Source organism: Protopterus annectens, chromosome 4.part0 (genome assembly GCF_019279795.1).
Source record: "Protopterus annectens isolate FY-2018-M chromosome 4.part0, PAN1.0, whole genome shotgun sequence".
Taxonomy (NCBI): Eukaryota; Metazoa; Chordata; order Ceratodontiformes; family Protopteridae; genus Protopterus; species Protopterus annectens.
In genome coordinates, this window is record NC_056733.1 from 834,103,281 (window position 1) to 834,124,543 (window position 21,263).

The 21,263-nt window shown below is 44.8% G+C and overlaps 1 protein-coding gene across 1 annotated transcript in view; it reads left to right on the plus strand.

Moving 5' to 3' along the window:
• CDC45 (cell division cycle 45) overlaps window positions 1-21,263 on the plus strand; it is a gene marked incomplete in the record, with an annotated part of 734,635 nt that overhangs the window by 670,823 nt on the left and 42,549 nt on the right.

Consider the following 21,263-nt stretch of genomic DNA (forward strand, 5'->3'; position numbering starts at 1 on the left):
GTCTGCTCACATTCTGTTATGTGCTGTCTCTTATCAGTACATGCTTTTTACTGTCCCCAGCGTATCTCAAGGAGAATAAAGCCGGCTAGTCCATTTTCTTTAGACTGCTGTATTATTTTATTCATGCTTCTGGTTGCTTTGCTCTTCGTTGACTTCAAAACTTCTAGATATAGTAGTGGTGTTTTGCATAAACTATACAACAAAAGAAGAAAAATGAAAGTAAACCTGAAACATGCCTGTAAAGATCTTAAGATCACTAATGGAAAATTAAAAGCATAATGCAAACTTAATGTTGCTGCAGGTGCCAAAGGAAATAAATCTTTATGCCTTAATTTCCTGACACACAAGCATGTTCAACAATGCATTAAACTTGCCCATAATAATAATACACATTCATATCCCTAGTGTATAGCCAATATATTGGTGGGCAAATTTAGTTCTAACTTTATCCTGCCTACCCAAATTATTGTTCTCACTATCCCTGAAAATATAGTTCCCCTTAAATCACCTTGGAACAGTTTCTAGAATCCCTATCAAAAGGTAAAAAAATAATTTTGTAGGAACAGATAACAGCAGCCTGTATTCTCATCATTGCTAATATACCCTGAGCCCCTTTATTTGTGTTCAGCCTCAGCCTATCTACAGTGTTTGCCTGATGCTTGAAGTACAGCTTCTATGACTCCCCTACACGAGAGTGACCCCTCTAGAAATTTAATTATAGACCCATTAGCCTCCTCACATTCCAGGGCTTTGCATAGAAAGCTATCATAGCAAAAACCTTATTTATGAACATAAGCAACTTAATGGATCTAAACTGCCATTTGTGCTTTTTTTTTTCTGAAGAGCCAGTTCAGTCTCCTAAATAGTAAAGTTTGAAAAAGTTACAAAGTCTATGGATATTGGTTACTCTGTGCAAATTGCTTTTCTTGACGTATCTCTACATTGTCTGCTGGGTTGCAAATTGCCTGTCCATAGTTTCCAAGTTGTAGAAGTTTCTGCTACCTTCTCTGACAGTACCAGAAAGTAATCTAGCCTTTGGCCATCACGTCTACAGCAGTGAGGAAATAATTTTATGTTGTGCAACTTATAGACAATGTTATGGCATCTGTGTCCAATTAAGTCATTGTTCCACTGTATTCAGCATTCATCAGTCCTACCATTGAGTACAATGCCCCCTTTGGTATGTACCTAACCAGGTATATCCAACAAGTGGGAAGTCCACAAAGGTTCCTCACTAAAAGAAAACAGGGAATAAGTAACATGTTCTAACCAGACTGCCTCAAGGCCCTATCCCTGTCCCCTACAGGTTGTGGGGGAAGATCTATGCCTGGCATACAAGACGTCGTCAGACCTCACTCTGCTGGATCTCCTGCATATCCACAAAGCAAACAGTACAGGAATTACCCATTCTAAATATTTAAACCTTTCCTGTGATATAAATAGGATCTACTAGAGAGACGTAGACTACCCCTTCTCTGGAACAGGCTTCCCTGTCCATGTGAAGAAGTGTTCCTCCCTAAACCAGTTAAAGTGTAAATTGGACTATTGGTTGGGGAACAGTCCGGTTTAGCCCCTATGTCTCTAATAGACACAGGCAGCCTGTAAACGGTTCATCTCCCAGGCCCCTGCTTGTAAATGTTTCATCTCCCAAGCCCCTGCTTACACTTAGCAAGATACCAGAACGTGTCAGAGATTTGGGATGTATGGCTATGCTTAAAAAGGTCCTTGTGGTCATTAGCCTAGTAAACACCTATGAACATAAAATTGTTTGTGTCTTTCGGCTTTTCCTGGTTAGAGGTCGCCACAGCGGAACGCCGGTCCGCTAATGATTGGTAGTGGATTTTTACATACTGGGTTACCAGCCCTGATGCACAACCTTCAACGAAGGTACGCCCCATTCATGTATGCCTCCACACAGAAGACGCTCTAACTGAGAATCGAACGGGACAACGTCTTGCTGTGAGGTGACAACGCTACCGCAGCACCACCACCGCAGTCATTATGAACATAAAATTGTAACTAGTGGAATACCGTGTAGGGATCAGTGTTCTGCTCTGTCTTGTTTGGCATGTGTTTTGTATACGTCCAAACCAATATGCTTGAAGTGTAGTTGTCAGTTTGCTGATGACTGCAAGCTGGGCAGTATTCTATGTTCATAGGCAAGTTCTTGGATATCTGCCCTTGTGGGCGATTTTAAGCCTAGCCAGTTTCCCTCTTTGTGCTCAAATTAACCTATCCCATTTGGTTAGAAACTGGTCTTACCCACCCAGTAGTAGATATCTGTATATAATCTCCTAATGAGAATAACTGACATCATGCCATAGATGATATAAGGGGAAATATGCATGGGATAAAGCATTTAGGAGCTGCCTTTGTCAATTTATAGTACAGGGGCAGTCCTGGAATAAATGTTCTCGTTTCCCATACATAGATCCAAGCTGTGTTTAAATATGGACAGGGATGAACTTTGTTTTATGTGGATGAGGGGTCTATTCCAGAGCAGCGGTATCCTGTGCAAGATGTACCTGTCCCACCAAACCATTATGTTGATGATGCAGAAGAGGTTTAGATCCCTCAACAGAGCATTTCTGATGTCATTTGACTTGCTGATGTGTAGTAAAGCCATCAGTATTGGATTGGAGGATGTGCTTTATCCCAGACACAGGTCACCTCTTAGCTGTCTGTAGGATACCGAGTATAGTGGCAGGACTTTGAATCGATGCATATAGGACATGTTATTTAGGTTTTGTATCCTTAAGGTATCTCTGTGGGTGTTCCAGTTGTTGCATGTGTCTCGACAGGTACATGCCAAAGGGGGAATTGTACTCCATGACGGTGTAATGTACCTAGAGCTTGACACAATCCCTTTGTTTATAAGTTGTGCAATATACAAGGACTTTCTTAAAACAATGAAAACATATTGGTCAAAAATGAAGACACTGTTCACATAAGTTCTCAAATCCAGAAAAACTGGGTCAACTCTTAGGGGCATATTGTCAAAGTTATAATTTCCCTGGGGTCGATGACTTCCCAAAGGATGCAGTAATGCATTGTTTGGCATTAATTTCAGTCCATGATTTTGATACCTGATGTTAAGTTGTCAAACTCGCCTTCATTCTTGCTGGATGGGTTCGGAGCCGATCCTCTGCTCCAACTCGGCACTTGCTAAGCTCGAGAGCTAATTTTACCAGCTCGAGGCAACCCTATATCCCATGATGCAAGGTGTGACTAACCAGATCTCGTTTGCCGCTTCGCGAAGAGGTCTTCTTTTACCAGCTCAGGTAGTGTTTTTGTGATTTAACTTTCTACAGTTAAAAATCTTCCCTTTTTCCAGCCTTTTTTTTCTCAGTATTAGAGTTAGTCTTGCTATAGCTATCTCCTTAACCCTATACCCCCTCAACCTAATAGGGTTAGTTATTTTCCCCTTCAGGCCTTAAATTTCCTTAATTCCTGTCAGGGTGTTTGAGTGTTGTACTTAGTCCCCCCCCTTCTTCTTAAGTTAACTGTGTGGGTGAACTTTGTATGTGTGTGTTTGTGCACTGGGCATAATTATGTCCAAAGAATCGAAGGTCTCAGGCATCAAGAAGTGTGACTCGTGCTGTCAGAAGATTCTCTGACAGACGGTCACACTTCTTGCGTGTACTGCCTGGGACCTCTACACCTGCAGGACTCCTGTGCCATTTGTCATTCTTTTAGCCACACAGTCCTGCAGAAACGTAGGAATAAATTAATCCTACGAGGCTTATTGAAGCCGGAGAGCTCCCCGACCAAGACCGGGTCGGGGAAGTCCTCTAAGCCACCTAAACCCCAGGCTTTGAGTTCGAAGCCTTCGGCTGTGGCTCCGACTCCTTCGGAGTCTAGGTCGGCTCCGGCCGGAGCCGATCTTTCTCTCTTAGAGGAGGTGGTATCGGTGCCGGCCGGCTCCGATACACCTGCATCGAAGTCGATGTCTGCTCCGGCTGGAGCCGACATTTCCATGTCCCAGACTGGAGCCGATAAGTTATCGGCTCCGACTGGAACCGAGGGGTCTTCGGCTCCGATGGCTCCGACTAGGAAGAGATCTCGGTCTCCTTCCCTGGAGTCGATTTGCTCGGCTCCGGGATCTCTGCATTCGGAGCGGAGCCATCTGAGCCGATCTTCTAGGTCTTCCAGGCTCTCTGACCACGACTTGTAGAAAGTGGTAAGCAGATTGCTGAAATCACAGGCACTGGCCCAGATGCTCCATAGCCCGTCTCAGCAGACGACTGCTATCACTCATCCCCCTGAATTTCCTCCTTCGACTCTCCTCCAGAGTTCGGAGCCGGAGCTTCCCGAAACCTTGACTGTTGGTGCGTTGGAGCCGATGCCACCCCTTTCGGCTCCTTCGTCTTCGACTCCGATTTCCTCCATGACACCTTCCATGGAGGGATCCGGTCGTCGTGACTCCCGCGTCGGCTCCGAGGGGGCGAGTGGCATCGGACCCTTGTCCGGCCCCGTTCTCCCTCTCGGAGCTTCGGCGTTGGTGAGTTAGGTACCGACATCGGCCTCGGAACCTTCTCTTTCGGCGGGGCTGGGAGTTCCTGTTTCTTCGGAGCGGGAGCTCTCTGGCCACCCTGGAAGGGGAGCCTTTGAGGTGGAGGAGTGTTCTAGCCCCTCAGCTGAGTCAACAGTCGGTTCCATTAGCTCCCCCCTCCTCGGTGCCTGCTGATATCTCTTCCCACTCTCTTGCTCCCGGACCCAGAGATCCATTGCCCCAGATTTCCTCTTCCGAGGTTTCTCCTGATCCTTCGGGGGAACCCCCGCGTAACAGGACGTGCAAGAGGAAGCACATAGACTCCCCTGAGTCTACAACATCTGATACTGACTTAGATGAGTCTGAGGGATCCCCAAGGTCCCCCTCTGAGGATGTCTCCTTTTCAGACATCTTGGAACTCCTTAAACAGAGGGGGAACTGGCCTTCCATTAACCCCTCCGAGGATGAGTCAGTATACCTGGAGGCTTTTGGATCTCGACCTTCCACCTCCTGGGTGTCTCCGCCTTTCGACCCTCTCATGGAAGTGGTGGCTCGAAAGGCGTGGGCGGCCCCGGATTCTGTGGAACCAGTCCCTAGGAGGCCATCTAAATTTGTCACGGCCCCGGTAGACAAGCAGTTTCTCACCAAGGGTGTCCCTGTTGATACCATGGTGGTGGCAGCTGCCACCAAGAAGGAACTTGCCGATCCTTCTGTACCTGTCCATCCTCCTAACAAGGAGTCTAGGACCATGGATAGGTACGGTAAGCGGATTTTTTCCTCAGCGACCTTCACTATGCACTCGCTGAATTATCTCTGTCACTTTACCCGGTTTCAGAGAGATATTCTCAAGGAACAAGGTGAGGTAGTACAGGATCCGTCAGCTGCCGGGGCTCAAGAAAAAATTACCTCACAGCTGGGAATCCTAAATTCCTTAAACTCCTCCATGCGGCTCATTTCTTATGCGGCCGATGGAGCGAGTAGAGCCGCAGGCACAGGAGTGGCCCTTAGGCGTCAGTCCTGGATGCAGCTTTGCAACTTCGCAGATCCCTTTAAGGCGTCCTTCACAAATACTCCCTTCGACGGTTCGGCTTTGTTTGGACCTCAGGTGAAGGAAACATTGACCAGATGCGAGCAGGACGGCAAGACTCTTTCTGCCGTAGGAGTCCGTTTCTCCACCCCTTCAAGACCTTATCCTAAAGGTCAGAAGGGAGGGAAGATGTGGTTCCGTAAATCTCAGGGAGTCACGCCGGACGCACGTGGTCAGTTTACCCCCAGAGGCAGAGGGGGTAATAACAATAGACGCCGCCCTAGGGGCAGAGGGGGTCCGCAGAATCAGGGTAGCAGAGAGCCTCTCCTGACAAACCCTTCCAGCATCCCTGAGGTGTTGCCCGACTGTCCACCCTTGGAGGCAGTCGGGGGAAGATTGTCGCTGTACCCAACAGCCTGGCTTTCCCTTTCTCAAGACATTTGGGTACAGTCGATCATATCCGAGGGTTACAAGATTCCCTTCGAAAACTATCCTGTTCCTCAGAAGGTATCCCTCCCAGACGTTGCACCCGGTCTAAGGGAGTTCTCAAAGCTGGAGGTATCAAAACTTCTAGCAAAAAGAGCCATCCAGCCAGTTCCAGCAGACCAAATAGGATCTGGGATCTACTCAAGATTCTTTTTGGTCCCCAAAAAAACGGGAGATTGGAGACCAATTCTAGACCTCAGCAGACTAAACAAGTTTGTCAAGAAGGCAAGATTCCGGATGGTCACGCTTCAGTCCATTTTACCCTTTTTGGGCAAGGACAACTGGATGTGCTCGGTAGACCTTCAGGATGCGTACTATCACATAAAAATTCACAGGCGCTCCAGAAGGTTTCTCCGCTTTCGGCTGGGGACCAGTCATTTTCAATTCGGAGCCCTGCCCTTTGGTGTCACTACAGCCCCCAGAGTGTTCACCAAATGCATGGCAGCGGTCACGGCTCACCTGAGACGTCAAGGATTCCAGGTGTTTCCGTATCTGGACGACTGGCTCCTCACAGCCACCACCAGGCATCAACTTCTCCAGGCCAGAGACTACACTCTTCATATGTGCAGCCAGTTAGGAATTTCCATAAACTTCGAAAAGTCCTCCTTGTTACCTTGCCAGTCTATTACCTTTATAGGCGCAGAACTAGACACTGTTGGGATGTCAGCAAGACTCACAGATCAAAGATTTCTGGACATCCAAAAATATGTTCAGATCATCCTACTCAGCAAAAAGATCAGGGCCAGGTTTGTCCTGAAGGTGCTAGGACTTATGGCGGCTGCCATCGCACTTCTTCCTTTGGCTCGCTTCCATATGCGGCTACTGCAATGGATGTTATTCACCCAGTGGTCCTTCCAGCAGCTTCCCATGCGCCACGAGATCATCGTGACACAATCTTGCAAGAGTCACCTGACCTGGTGGATTTCTTCCCCTCAAGTCCTCCAGGGCAGACCGTTTGTTCCCCCGGCCCCGGTTGCCACAGTCACATCGGATGCCTCCCTGATCGGGTGGGGGGGCATTATCAGGGCAGGATGGTCCATGGCACTTGGCAACCCTTCGAATACCATCTGCACATAAATGTCCTAGAGATGAGAGCAGTGCTTTTAACGTTGCAAGCCCTCAACGACTTTCTCCCTTTAGGAACTATTGCGGTTCAGACAGACAACATGTCCGTAGTATGGTACATCAACAAACAGGGTGGGACCAAGTCCTATCCACTGTGTCGAGAAGCTCTCAGACTTTGGCAGTGGGCAATCTCCTCTCATCGGTTTCTGATAGCAACGCACATCCCCGGGAAATCCAACTTCATTGCGGACAGATTGAGCAGAGCTATTCTCATGCCTCACGAGTGGTCTCTCAAACAATCAGTAGTGGAGGAGTTTTTTCAGAAGTGGGACTTCCCTTGCTGCGACCTTTTTGCTACACCCCAAAACAGCAAATGCCCAGACTTCTTCTCCCTCTTTCCACTCCCAGGCCAACCCCCAGAGGCTCTAACCCAGGTTTGGCCCCGGGGACTTCTTTATGCTTTTCCTCCATTCCCCTTGATACCTCAAGTCATTCAGAAAGCTACCGTTTTGAGAGCCAAGTTGATTCTCATTGCCCCTTACTGGCCTCGACAAATTTGGTTCCCGTTCCTTCATCACCATCTATTGGTACAGCCTTGGCGTCTGGACCCAGTTCCAGATCTTTTGACCCACCAGTCGGGTCATCTGCACCAGGCCATTCGCTCTCTCAACCTCACCGCTTGGTTGCTCCACTTCCTTCATTAGCCAGGCTTCCTATGATTTCTAATCCTGTACGGGATATCATAGTAGCTTCTCTAAAGTCCTCTACCAGAATGCTAGTAAGTGGCAGCGTTTTTCCTTCTGGGCAAAGTCCAGGGACATAGACCCCTTTACTGCCCCAGTTCAGTCAGTTTTGGACTTCTTAGCTGAGATTTTTCAGTCTGGTTCTTCTTCTTCGACAGTCAAAGTCCAGCTGGCAGCAACCTCAAATTTTCATGTTGGCTTAGCGGACCAGAACATAATGTCTCCTAAGCTTTGTAAAGCCTTTCTCAGGGGTATCTTTCTACTAAAGCCCCCAATTAAAGATCCTCCTCCGCAATGGGACCTGAATTTAGTGCTGACATCCCTAATTCTTCCCCCCTTCGAACCGGCTGCTACATGCTCTTTAAAATTTCTCTCTTGGAAGACAATTTTTCTGGTGGCTATTACTTCAGCTAGGAGAGTGTCTGAACTTCATGCTCTCTGTGTTCGACCTCCCTACTTGGTTTTCCACAAGGTTAGAGTATCTCTAAGAACAAATCCATCCTTTTTGCCCAAGGTGGCTTCCCAGACGAATCTTAACCAGTCTATTGATCTTCCAGTATTTTTCCCAAATTATTCGGACAGAGCGGAACAGAAACTGCATTATTTGGATGTTCATCGCCAGCTCAGATACTGCTTGGATAGAACTAAACAATTCAGAAAATCTGATCAGCTTTTTCTTTCTTAAGCAGAAAACAGAAAAGGTCTCCAAGGTGACCTTATCGAAATGGCTCTCTTCCACTATTTCCCATGTTTATCTCCTTAGGGGCAAAGAATTGCCCTCTAAACCTAAGGCACATTCTACTAGAGGCCTAGCCACATCTACAGCCTTTCAGGCTAGGCTACCTATTGACACCATTTGTGCAGCAGCCACTTGGGCCACGCCTCATACCTTTGTCTCATATTGCAAATTGGACTTTGCCTCCAGAGACAGAGCTAGGTTTGGTTCCACAGTTCTCAAGAGTCTGTTCCATTGAGCCACCCAGGATAGAGGTGCTAGGGACGCAGTCCCATCCAGCAAGAATGAAGGCGAGTTTGACAACTTAACATAAGAAGTTATGTACCTACCATAACGTTCCATGTTAGTTGTCTTCTCTCGCCTTCTTTCTTGCGTCCCTCCCTCCTTTCCCCCTAGCCTGGACAGACCTTGAAGTTGTACTCTTCTCTGGGGGCGAGTTTATTCTTCCTATGTACTCCAGTTGTGAGTGGTCACTAGTTTTACTAGTTCCCCTGTGTTGTGTTTACACATTTGGTTACTTTCTTCTTCTGTTGGAAGAAAATAATGGACATATTTCTATAACTACCAAACGAGATCTGGGTAGTCACGCCTTGCATCATGGGATATAGGGTTGCCTCGAGCTGGTAAAATTAGCTCTCGAGCTTAGCAAGTGCCGAGTCGGAGCCGAGGATCGGCTCCGAACCCATCCAGCAAGAAAGAAGGCGAGAGAAGACAACTAACATGGAACGTTATGGTAGGTACATAACTTCTTATTATTTATTATTATCCTCTGTGTTGGGCAGCCATCAGAGCTTGGCAATGGACAATATCCTCTCAGCAGTTCCTTATTGCAGCGTACCTCCCAGAGAAATCTAGCATTCTTGTGAGCTGTCTGAGCAGATATTCTTCTGCCTCACTTAGTGGTCTCTGAATCCAAAGATAGTAGCATATATTTTCAGCCACTGGGACTCCTCCTGTTGCAATTTGTTTGCTTCCCTGTCCAATACAAAATGCAACCTTTTATGCCTTGATTCCTTCAGAGGGACACTCACCAAGGGACATTCTTCTGCATGCTTGGCGTCCAGGTCTTTTGTACACTTATCCCCTAAATCCTCTTAGAGTTTTTTCAGAAGGCTGCCCATTGCAGAGCGACCATAATCTTCATTGCTCAGTTATGGCCAAGACAAATGTGGCTCCCTTTCTTTTGTCTGACCTACTTCTCACCCACCCTGGGTTCTGAACCCTGTTCCATGTCTGATTTCCTTATCCTTTGGGCCTGCCTCACTCAAACCTTTAGTTCCTCCAATTCCAGTGATGGCCAGAGATCACAGGCCCTCAGAGTTATTCATATCCTTTTGCCTTTCCAGAAGCTTTCCAATAGAAAGGTTTACACTAGTAAGTGGAAGCGAGTTCGCTATTTGGGACACTACCAAGGATTTGGATACTTTTTCTGCACATTTGGATGCTATCCTGGATTTCCTGGGTGGTCTTTTTTACTGCAGTCTCAGTTACTGTGCTGCTAAAGTTCAGCTAGCTGCCATTTTTAACTTTCATATTGACATGGATAAAACACTTTTCAGGGCCGGTCCTTTTTTTTTTTTTTTTTTCTTTTTTACATACACCCAACTGCTAGTGATCTCGTACCTCCTTGGGACCTCATTCTGCTCTTATATGATCTTACCAGATCTCCTTTTGAACTGTCAGTCATAATTTCTTTGAAGCTCTTGTCTTAGCCTAGTATGAACCTATGAACCTATCTGCCCAAGGGCATTTATAAGCCTAGCCCAGAGTTTTGTGGCTTTCGCCACCCCTTTAGTTTGAAGCAAACTATGCCCATTATTTTGCTGTGCCTCTGTCAAGCAGTGACACTGAGGTAATCCCTGGGGTATATCTGCGATCTCCCATCCATTGCTCAAGATTTCTTTTGAACAAGGCCAGCGAGGTGCTCTGCCTCACATGTACCGGGATTTTGTTCCACAGCATAGGGAGTGTCTGGGTGATGAATCTGTCCCTCCAGCACGTCCTATTAATAAACGTGTCAAGGTTTAAGTCTCCCGCCCTTGTAGTTCTGAGGGATCTAGATTTTTTGAGGTGAAGCATGTTCATCAAATCTGGGTTTGACATGGCCTTGTATGTCAGGCACAGGTCACCTCTGAGTAGCCGGTAAGCGACTGAATAGAGCTGGAGTTCTTTCAGTCGGGCAGCATAAGACATATTTTTGAGACCCTTTATCCTTTTGGTGAGGAACTTTTGGGGCCTTTCCAGCTGCTGCAGGTGTCGGGTCAGATACATTCTGAATGGGGCATTGTACTCAATCATTGGTCTGATGAGTGATGAGTACAGGGGGACGATGACCTCCCTTGATCTAGATGTGAATCCCTTCATGATCAGGTGGGCAATGTAGAAGGTCTTCCTAACTACTTTAGCAACGTGAGTGTCAAACGAAAGGTTACTGTCAACCTGGGTCCCCAGATCCCTGAATAACCTCTTCTGTGCTCAGTGGATTGTCACCTATATGGTAGCTAGGGGTAACCTTGTTTTTCCCGAAGGGTATGACTATGCATTTCTTGGCGTTTAACTTTAGGCCATGGCTCTGGCACCAGTTATCCGTTTCTGTGAGACCCTTCTGAAGGATATCTGTGTCAGATGTGTTCTCGACTATGGCACCCAGTTTGCAGTCATCACCCTCCTGTGTTTGCTTGTACTTCTGAAAAGTAGATTCCGAACAAGAGTGGGCCCAGGACTGAGCCCTGTGGGACACCACTTGTGACAGGCTTTGAGTCTGACATGGCGCCAGCAACTCTGACCCTGTGGGTTCTGTCACTTAGCCAGTTTGCAACCCATCTTGTGATGTATGGGTTTACATTTAAGCTGATGAGTTTTTCAATGATACCTGAGTGGGGTATTGTGTCGAAAGCCTTTGCCAGGTCGAGGTAGGCTGTATGGACTGCCTTTCCCTCATCAATGGCCTTGGTGACTGTTTCGAAAAAGTCAACCAAGTTTAAAAGGCATGATCTGCCTTTGACAAAGCCAAACTGGGTTGGATCCAAAGTCTGCAAGTTCCCTATGTCTTTATTTATGAGTTCCATTATGATCCTCTCCATAGCTTTGCAGATCAGGCTTGTCAAGCTGATGGGACGGTAATTTCCAGGGTCGGTGGAGGCACCGCCTTTGTGAAGTGGGACCACAGTTGCCGTGCGCCACTCCTTGGGTACGTATCCTGAGGTGAGGCTAAACAGCTGTCCTAACTGCGGGTTTAATTCCTCATTGAGTTCGTGGAGCACACAGCCGGGGACACCATCCGGTCCCATGGATGCTGTGTTTTTTGCCATGGAGAGAGCAGTTCTCACCTGGGCGTTAGAGATGTTTGGGGGGCTACAATCCTCTGGTATAGATATCTCTCCTTTTTGGGGGGGGGAGAGTTTGCACTGAACCTGTCAGCCAGTATGTTGGCAATGTCTGTAGGTTCAGTAATTTTCACATCATTTTGAGCTAATTCTGAGCATATCTGGGAGTTTCCTCCCAGGTTTCTAACATAGCTAAAGAAGGCCTTATGATTGTCTTTTGAGTCCTTAGCGATTTTTCTCTCAAAATTTGCCTTGGATGATTTTATGAGGGCTCTTAGTTTTTACTTATAATGATCAAAGGTGTCTTACCTTTTAAGGATTTTGCTCTATCTTGTAGTAGCTTCCTCCTTTTGTTGTAGAGCTTGTTTATGGCTAGGGTCCACCAGACTGGACGCTTGCCTTTGGTACAAAGAGTCTTTGTTTTGTTTGGGATTGCCTGATCCATGCAGTCCTGTAGGTGCTGGTAGAAGGCATTTGTAAGTGATTCAGCGGCTTGAGTAATGTTTTCCGCCGGCTCTGGGGCCTTAAAAGAGACCACACTAGTCTTTAGAAGTGTGAAGTCGGCTTTTGAGAAGTTCTTCACTGTGGTCTTTTTTATCTCAGGTGGGGGGGGGATGAGGACCTCCAGTGAGATTAGTTTATGATCTGATCTCACCAGTGAGGGGTATACTTCCGGTGTTGAACGTTGTGATCCCATGTTCGTGATGATGAGATCAAGTATGTTTTCACCTCTTGTGGGGATGGTGACTAGTTGTTCCATGGCATTTGAGTTTATGAACTCCAGGAACCTTTGGGCTAGAGTGTTTGGGCTTGAGTAATGATCCCAGTCTATATTAGGGTAGTTGAAGTCACCTAGTATGATGGTGTTTGGAGATGCATTTATCCCCTCCAGTGTTTTCAGGAAAGCTATGTGGGGTTCCTGAGTTTGAGATGGTGGCCTGTAACATGCTACAAATTGCAGAGCAGTCTTGCCTATGGTTAATTTCACCTGGATGGTCTCCGATGCATCGTGCGTTGCCACCAACCTTGAGGTGTGGGTGTCCTTGATGAATATGGACACCCCCCTCCTTTCTTGGTGTTGTCCGGATTTTGGGGCTGGAACGCATGATATGAGGTAAAACCTGATCTTTTCTTGGTAGCTGTTGCATCAGCAAGAAGGGTGTCTGAGCTTCAGACACTGTCCTCCCTTTTTCCCCCTTATCTGTTGTTCCATAAGGATAATGTCTCCTTAAGGAACAATCTTTTCTGCCTAAGGTAGCCACCAAGCCTAATTTGAATTAGCTCATTATTTTACCTGTTTTCTTTCCAAATTTCAGTAATGAGGGAGAATATTTTCTCCATTGTTAGGATGTTCATTGACAATTGAGATTCTATTTGGGCAGAACCAAAAATTTCAGAAAATGTAACCTTTTGTGTGTGCTTTTTCCAAAACGAGACTTGGTCAGCCTTTTTCCAAATTGACCCTATCCAAATGGTTTTCCATTTGTCTCCTTTGCATACTCGGTGAAAGAATTTCTTTGCTTATTAAGCCTTGGGCTCATTCCACCAGAGATGTTGCTGCTTCAGCTGCCTTTTTCGTTAAAGTGTCTGTTGATGACATTTGTGCAGCAGCTTCATGGTCAGACACTCCTACTTTTGTCTCTTTACAAACTGGACATCCATTCGAGATCTAGAACTTCTTTTGGTTCCACCATTTTGTGCAGTGTTCTCTCCTAAGTTCACCCTGGGGTCATCACTGGCAGGGGACTCTGTCCCAGAGGCTGAGATGGATGGAAAAGACAGCATCTGATAAGAAAGTTATTTACTTAACATAGCTATGAATCCGTGTCTCCCATCCTCTTCAACCATATCTCCTGCCGTGACCCCTCCAGATTGTCAACTTTGTGTGTTGCACCCAACTGGCTGGTTAGACTAGACTCTGAGCTGTATGTGAGAGAGCCCTGTTGCTGCCCTTTAACTTTTTTGAGTACAAATTGTTTTTTTTCCCTTGGCCTGTTCTAGGGGCAAGGATGTTGCAGACTCTATCTGAGGAGAAACGGAGCAGCAATTTGAGTAGAGGAGGAGGAGCTCCAGAACCAAAGACCCTGAAGATGGTGGCTTGTAATTTCATCCACTTATAACAAGGGCCAAACTATGCATGTACCTACCTGGTGCACTAAAAATGGTGATAATTTAATAAAGGTGATTAATAATTAAATAACAGTCATCATTTTTTCACCATATTCACAAAATCCTTCTCTCTCTGTCTCTCTCCCATTTAATTTCCAAGGAGAGCATTTTTATTATGGTCATCATACCACTGTACTCTTTTTGTCTGACCCATCACTGAAAACAGTGCCCCTTTTGGTATTGACAAATACTAGCTCATTGCTCAGCTAGTATGGCCCAGTGCTTTTTGAAAATTAAAGGCCTTAAATTCTTCAACTATCCTGATTAGCACAACTCTCCTACCAGCTTATCCAAGGTGACCTGTCTTTGTTTTCAAGCCATGAAAGACCCAGTCTTCCCCATCTGATGTCTGTTTCATCTGTTCCTTAATGGATGGGTTATCGGATCTGACTAGGCTCCGACTTCAGCCACCTTCAGACTTGAGATCCCAGGGTAAGGCTTCTCCCCTTACCTATAATGCTGTGTATTTGGTAAGTTACTTCAGATCTTGTTTGCTGCTCGTTTGCATCAAATGCAATGTCCAGTGTTCAGACTGAGTTTTCGGCAGAGTGCTTAATATTTTTAATTGTGAGGTTAGTTCTCTACCAATAGTTACTTATTATTGTTCTCATTACCTATTTACCTCCCCGTTCCTAAATATATTTTAATGTGTAGTATTGCTAAGCTTAGTTTCTTTGTGGGAGTAGTTTTATTATGAGTATGGTACTTTAGTGGTTTTGTAGTTTTCCCTGCTTTTCTGTTTGTGTAGTGCTCATTTTGTCTTCAACATCATGGCAGAAAAGCCTTCTAGCTAAGAAATGTGTAGCCTACGGCCGTAAAATAAATTCTGATGTGCATACCAATTGTGTTTGTCTAGGGACTGCTCATTTAGGTGAGCAAAGCTCCATTTGTCCTGATTTCAGCTATTTTGCTTTAGTGGAGAGACAGAATAAGTTACTTATTAAGGGATATCTCCATGCCACAGTAGGAGAAGTTTCCAGTCCACACAGTGCTTATTCTGCTGTCTCTCCTTGTGCAAAAGGAAACTGCCAGGGAAAAAAAAGGACGAGAGTCTAGGAAGTGGTAAAAGATCTTTCAACTTCCTTGAGTCAGGCCCCTAAGGTTCCAAGATGGTGGATCGGCTCCAGCATTGGAGCCTGTCTTTTTTGGTCAATCACTCCTCCTTTGCCGGAACTAAGCTTGTTCCTGGAGCCGGTCTCACTGAGACTATGGTCCCCTTTCCTACAGAAAAGATTCTTCCACTGTTCATACAGATCCACTTCAACAGATTTAATTCTCGGGTCAGAGAAGTCCTGTATGAGGATTTCATAGGTTATTATGGATCGAATGATGAAGTTCCTTAGGATTGAAATCCGTTCTGACCCTTAGACTTGGGGCTTTTGCAGAGAAAAATGTAAGAAGTGCCTGCACTTTTGGAGCAACCTATGTTGTAGAAAAATAACATTTTTTGATCACATCTTAGGTTTTGAGTCTCAAACAGAAAGCAGGGATGTTTTGAGAATGCCTGTCGCAAAGCTGTTCTTCCAGATGGCTTGGAGAAATGGTAGTATGTACCATTAAACCTACTGTATTCTACTGATGACTTTTCTGTGCCAAATAGTGCTTGTGATTTTCCTTTTAACTGGGGCTTTAGTACACAGATCTGTTGAAGAGAAGTATGCTAGTAGATTCCTTTTGCGGTGTTTTGCTGATTTTTTTTTTTTTTTTTTTTTCCAGTTTTCTGCAGCCAGGTTTGTTCATACATATTTCTCATGTGTTTGGCTTTTGAGTAGTTAGAGCATTCCATAGGTAAGAATACAGGAGACATCAGAAGGACCATCTCTACTTACATGTGCTTAGTTTCAAGACCAAAGGTTGAGCTATATTGAATGTTGCTGCAAACATCAGCTGTTTTGCCTTTGAGAGTGCCAAGAAGGGCATGAGTCGCGTCTCAGTATTTTAATGAAATAGACGAAAATAGAAATCTTCTGTGAATTGGTAGCAAGTTAGTTTAATTGAATATTGATGGGTAGAATGAATGCAGGTATATTAGGATTTTAAGCCAACATTTGACAAATATGGCTATTTGTCCTTCATTTCCCCAGTTTGCACAATTTCTTCTCACTCCCTTAATAAAATGGGGTAGATGTTTCTGTTGTGGAGGATTTGGGTATTCATGTGGATGTGAATTTTGTGTTTTAATAAAGTGAATCGGTAAACCTTTCCAGTGATAAGCTGGAAAATTGTCAGAAGTAGCCAATCGCATGTAAAAGTATCTTGGACTTTATGTGGTGGTTGTCCCACATTCCATACAAGTGGACATGTGTTGAGGCTTTGAAAGACCCTATATTCCAGGATCCTGATATAATTCCTAGGAAGTTCACTCACTTGGAAAAATATTATGACATGTCTGAAGAATTTTTGAGTTGGTTTAAATATTTCATTTTTTCCTCAGTAGATCAAATTTGACTTCTGGATCTGATAGCATTTTATAAGAGTAGGTATTGTGATATCGGGCAACTACTGCATTACTAAATTATCAGTAAAGGAGGCTGATTCAAAGGTGCTTGATAGGTTTGGTACAGTTCTAATATATATATATATATATTTTATATTTGCAATTCTGTGGTACTTCTGTATTGGTTTAAATTTTATATGATTATGTCCAGGATGCATCAGTGGATGGAAGGACAGCCTTGGTAAGAGAATGTTATTGCCAAGAATAGAAGCTTTATTCAGAGTGAGGGCATTTTTGTGGAGGCAGCTAATTCTGTGGTAAGTGTACAGAAAAAGACAAACAGGAGTATTTATTGAGCATAGTGCACATTATGCTGAGGTCTTCTGTATGGGGTATAAATGGTAGGAGGCTAGTTTTCTTCACCAGATATAGCAAAAGTCAGTGGTCTTCCTTTCAAGGACAGTATTCATGGTGGTAGGTGTCATGGAAGGGGTAGATCAACTGATGAAATGAAGAGGGGTGCCATTTCCCAGATTTCTTTTGGGAAATGGGCTACCACCTATGAGGAAGGAGGTTCCACTAAGTGAATTAGCAGGGGCAACCCAAAATTGGTGTGCAGGCAGGTGCCTTGTTCTCCTGTTCCTACTGGACTTGCACCATGTTGTTGGTTTCCTCCTGTAAAAAAAGAATATGGCTGGTAGAAGTCTGGAGAGCCAGGCATTGAAGGGGATGGGGTTCTCTTCCTTAAGACTTTATAACTGTATATTACATTAAAGTTACAAAGTAGAGTTTGCCTTGGAACAAAATATATTAAGATTACGTCTGGATCTCCTGTTTTAGATGTCACTGGGCACCCTTGTTGATGGTGAGGAACTGAACTGTAGAAAACATCCCTTCTCCCCAGAAGAGATGGGCTAGTACTTCATTTTTTCCGTGAGAGAGATGAGTGTAGGCCAGATTAGACTGTTTGCCAAGGTAATGTACTTTAGATTGGGCCCCTGTATAGTCTTACTTTTCTTGTCCCCGAGTAACAAGTGGCAACTTGGCATCTGAAAAAAATGCTCGTTTGCACATCCCAGTGTTCAAAACTCACAAGGGAATTTCTCAAATTTCCGCTAGGAAACCATTCCAATTTATGGTGCTCCTCTCCTAGCTGTGTCATTTGCTCCTGTGGCATTTACCAAGTGCCTTAATCTGACACTGACTGCATTGTGGTTGAGAGACATTTGCATTTTTCTATAACTGTCTGGTAGTGACTGTTAGCAAGCTGTCAGGAGCAGCATTACTTAGTAGTGGTGGTCCCCTTTCTGGATTCTTTGAAGTTCACACCATCAAGGAGTCCGTCCTTGCTCTGCAAGGGAAAAAAAAGGTTTTCTGGAGGGTTTGGTAGACTTTAACAGAGAAATGGTGATGCTCATAATGGACTCCTTATCCAGTGGGCATTAGCTGCAGGAAAATGTTCATCTTCTGGTCTGACAGAGCATGGCTAAAGCAGAACAGCCTGTGGCCATGTTCATCCCTTTTTCGGGTAAGAATGATCAGATGTCCATTCCTTACAGGTCACTTCCAGAGCATTGTACATGTGTGTGATTTAATACACACACGTCTACCAGCTTTATCTACAGTACTTTGCTGTTTTATGCTATGTACATACATATATATACACACACACAGACACCAAAACCTGCTTAGTAAAATTATAACTCAGTCGGGTCTTCACTTTTCCCCATTGATTATGCAGCCATGGAGACTGTCTTTTAGAGGGGACCATGCTTACCCATCTTCCTCATGGGGAGGGATGGCTTGCGATCCTAGACCCCTTTTTATCTAAATATAATTAACCCCAGGGTTGTACCAGCAAATGAAAGGAAAGCTTGTCATTTTGACTGACTAGAGCTTCAGGTGAAAACACTGAATTTCAATAAAATTGCATTTTTTAGGACCATGACATAACCAGCAAAATTGACAAGTATACTTGCATAAGAGAAATTCTGCTTGAGGTTTATTACTCACAAGGTCTCTTCTTGTTTGAGACAAACTTTTTAAAAAGACACACTAGCAGTCCTGAAACCTTTAGGACTTCTCATCATCAACTCCCTTTTACCCATTTTCTATGTGGGGGGTCTGGGTATCAGACCAACTGTCACCATCTTTCTTAATTCAGTAACACTCTCATACCTTCTTGAACAGTCACCCCCGACTGTCTCTGGTCTTGTTTCATACAGTCCATCCATCTCTTTTCTGGACACCCTCGTTTCCTCTTGCCGTCTTCCTGTCTGTCCATAATCTTCTTCACCAGAGTGTTTTCTGCTTTCTTGCATGTGTCCAAGAACCACTGTAATCTGTTCTTTTTGACCCTCACTATAATCAGAGATATTTTTGCTTCTGCTCTGATGTCCTCGTTTCTTAGTCTGACCGCCAGTGTGCATCCTACTTACCCATCTCAGGTACTTCAACTCTGTCAACTGTAGCTTTTTCAACTGCTCTGCTTTACTGCCCAGGCTTCTGCACTATTCTGTGGTACTGGCTGCACAACTGCTTTGTGCACCTTACGTTTCAGCTTCTTTGGCATTCTTCTGTCATACACTAGCCCTGAAACACGCTGCCAGGTGGCTGCAGCCCCTTTGAGGCTAGCTTTGATCTCTTCATTCAGGCTTCCCTTCTCCTTGACCACCCATCTCACAGATTTGAAGCTGTTAACCTACTCTACTATTTTCCCTTCTATTTCAGTTCTTATCTTCTGATTTCCACCTTTTATACTACCATTACAACTGTCTTATCTGTACTCTGTTTCATCCCGTGTGCCTTCAGTCTTGCATTCCACTCCTTTATCCTTTGCTGAAGTTCTTGCTCAAAGTCCATCTATGTTACCACATTAGTTTTGTTGATCCATATACTCTGACCTGTTTGCCAATATAGTCTGTCACAAGAATGAACAGCACTGGGCTTGGAGCCTGAACCCTGGTGCACAACCACTCCCTCTTGGTAAACCCCCTGTGAGACTGAATACTGTAATTGCGTCACTTGGTTCTTGTACATGACCTGCACTAATTCCACCAATGATGTTCTTCATATTCAGTGTTGCAGTATTGTTTCTTAGGTCTTCCTACCATGTGTAAGCCCATGACCAGCATGATTCTAAGAGAGTTTACATCATCCCTAGCCAACATTAGCACCATCTCCAGTTCTCTCTAGCTATGCAAGCCATGTACTACTCCATTGTTATCAGATGCACACAGTCCGTCGTCTTATTTTTCTCCTTCCTTCCTTTCAGAAAAGTACCCCATTAGGGATTTTCCTCATCTGATTAATGTTTAAGGTGAATAACTGCTTAAAGTATGGGAAACCAACCCTGCCTAAAGATTTTAATTCCTACTGTCTGTTCTGCCTGGGGCCTCAGGACATTGTTTGTAGCTGTCTGGATTTTGCTAGGTTTTGAGTTGGGATACTTAGCGCATTGCCAAAGTCCTCACAGCCCAAATAGAATCCTTAGATTTTATCCCCATTCCCACTCCCACCCCACCTTCTCTCATTCCTGTACGTTGGCCACTAACTTGCTCAAGAAACTCGAGGAGAAAAAAATTAAAGGAAAAGGACACTGATGCTGGCCAAACTTTGGTGCCCTCGTTAGTCACCTGATGACCCAGGTGAGGTGCCTTTGCCAGCCCCTTGATATGATAACTACTAGCCCTGAGGCCTCTGGCACAACCTCTCAGGAGACTGCCATAACAGTAGGCCCATCTGATACAACTACTCCCACGCCTTTGTCATTTGTATCCAAAGTTGCTCAGCTGGCTCTGGATTTTGACACCAGTGTGTTGATTACCAAGAGAATTCTTCTGTCGCACAGACCGAGGTCATGGTTGCCAGACTGGGTTCAGAGTCCTTTTTATCTATACAAATGCCTGAACAAATAAGTCAGATTGTCACAGCCAACTACCAATTCCTCAGTTGTTACAACTCTGGTTGAAGCACAAGACCGTCTGAATACAGCTCAGGAATTCATGATCTTCAAGAAATATAGGGAGTTCAGCCAGACACAAAAATTCCTTCCCCTGAAGATCCTCCCAGTAAAAGGAGGAGGGATGTACGTTTCCTTTTCTGCTCAGGATCTGAAGATAGTGACAAAATTGTCATATTTTGAGCACCTCTCTGAAGATAGTAACAAACTTGTCATATTTTGAGCACCTCCCTTGTCTATCTTACCTTGGCTCAGTTTCACATGGTACCATGTCTTCTGCCCCCCCCCCCAACACACACAGACTTGTTCTTCAGGGGTACTCTGCATAAGATGAAGGATTTTAATTGGGAGAGCAAGGAATTTTGTCAGCATCAAATCCATTATAGAAGTTCCTAAGACTTCCATTCCACAGACCACTAGCTGTTTCATCAGTTCATGTGGTACTAGATGATCTTGACATTTCTCTGCACCCATACTCTCTAACCTGCACCAAGGAAACTAGATTGAGTCTATAGCATGCTTGACACTCAGAAACATCTCTACAAAAATCTGGAAATTGATCCTTCAGTTGTTTCTTTGAATCCTCTAAAGATGCTCCTAAGGGTGTTGGACATACTTTTCCCAATGACAAAGAAAGTAGACTGCTGGATAGATTTGGAGGTAAGACATACACTTCTGTTATCCTCTCTGAGGACCCATAATTGCCAGTTCCACATGCTGAAATATTTAATCTCTAGCAGAGCAAGTCGTTTATAAATCTTAGGGCATTAATGACAAGGCCTTGGAGAGAGATCCTGTGCTGATTTGTCAGTTTCATGTAA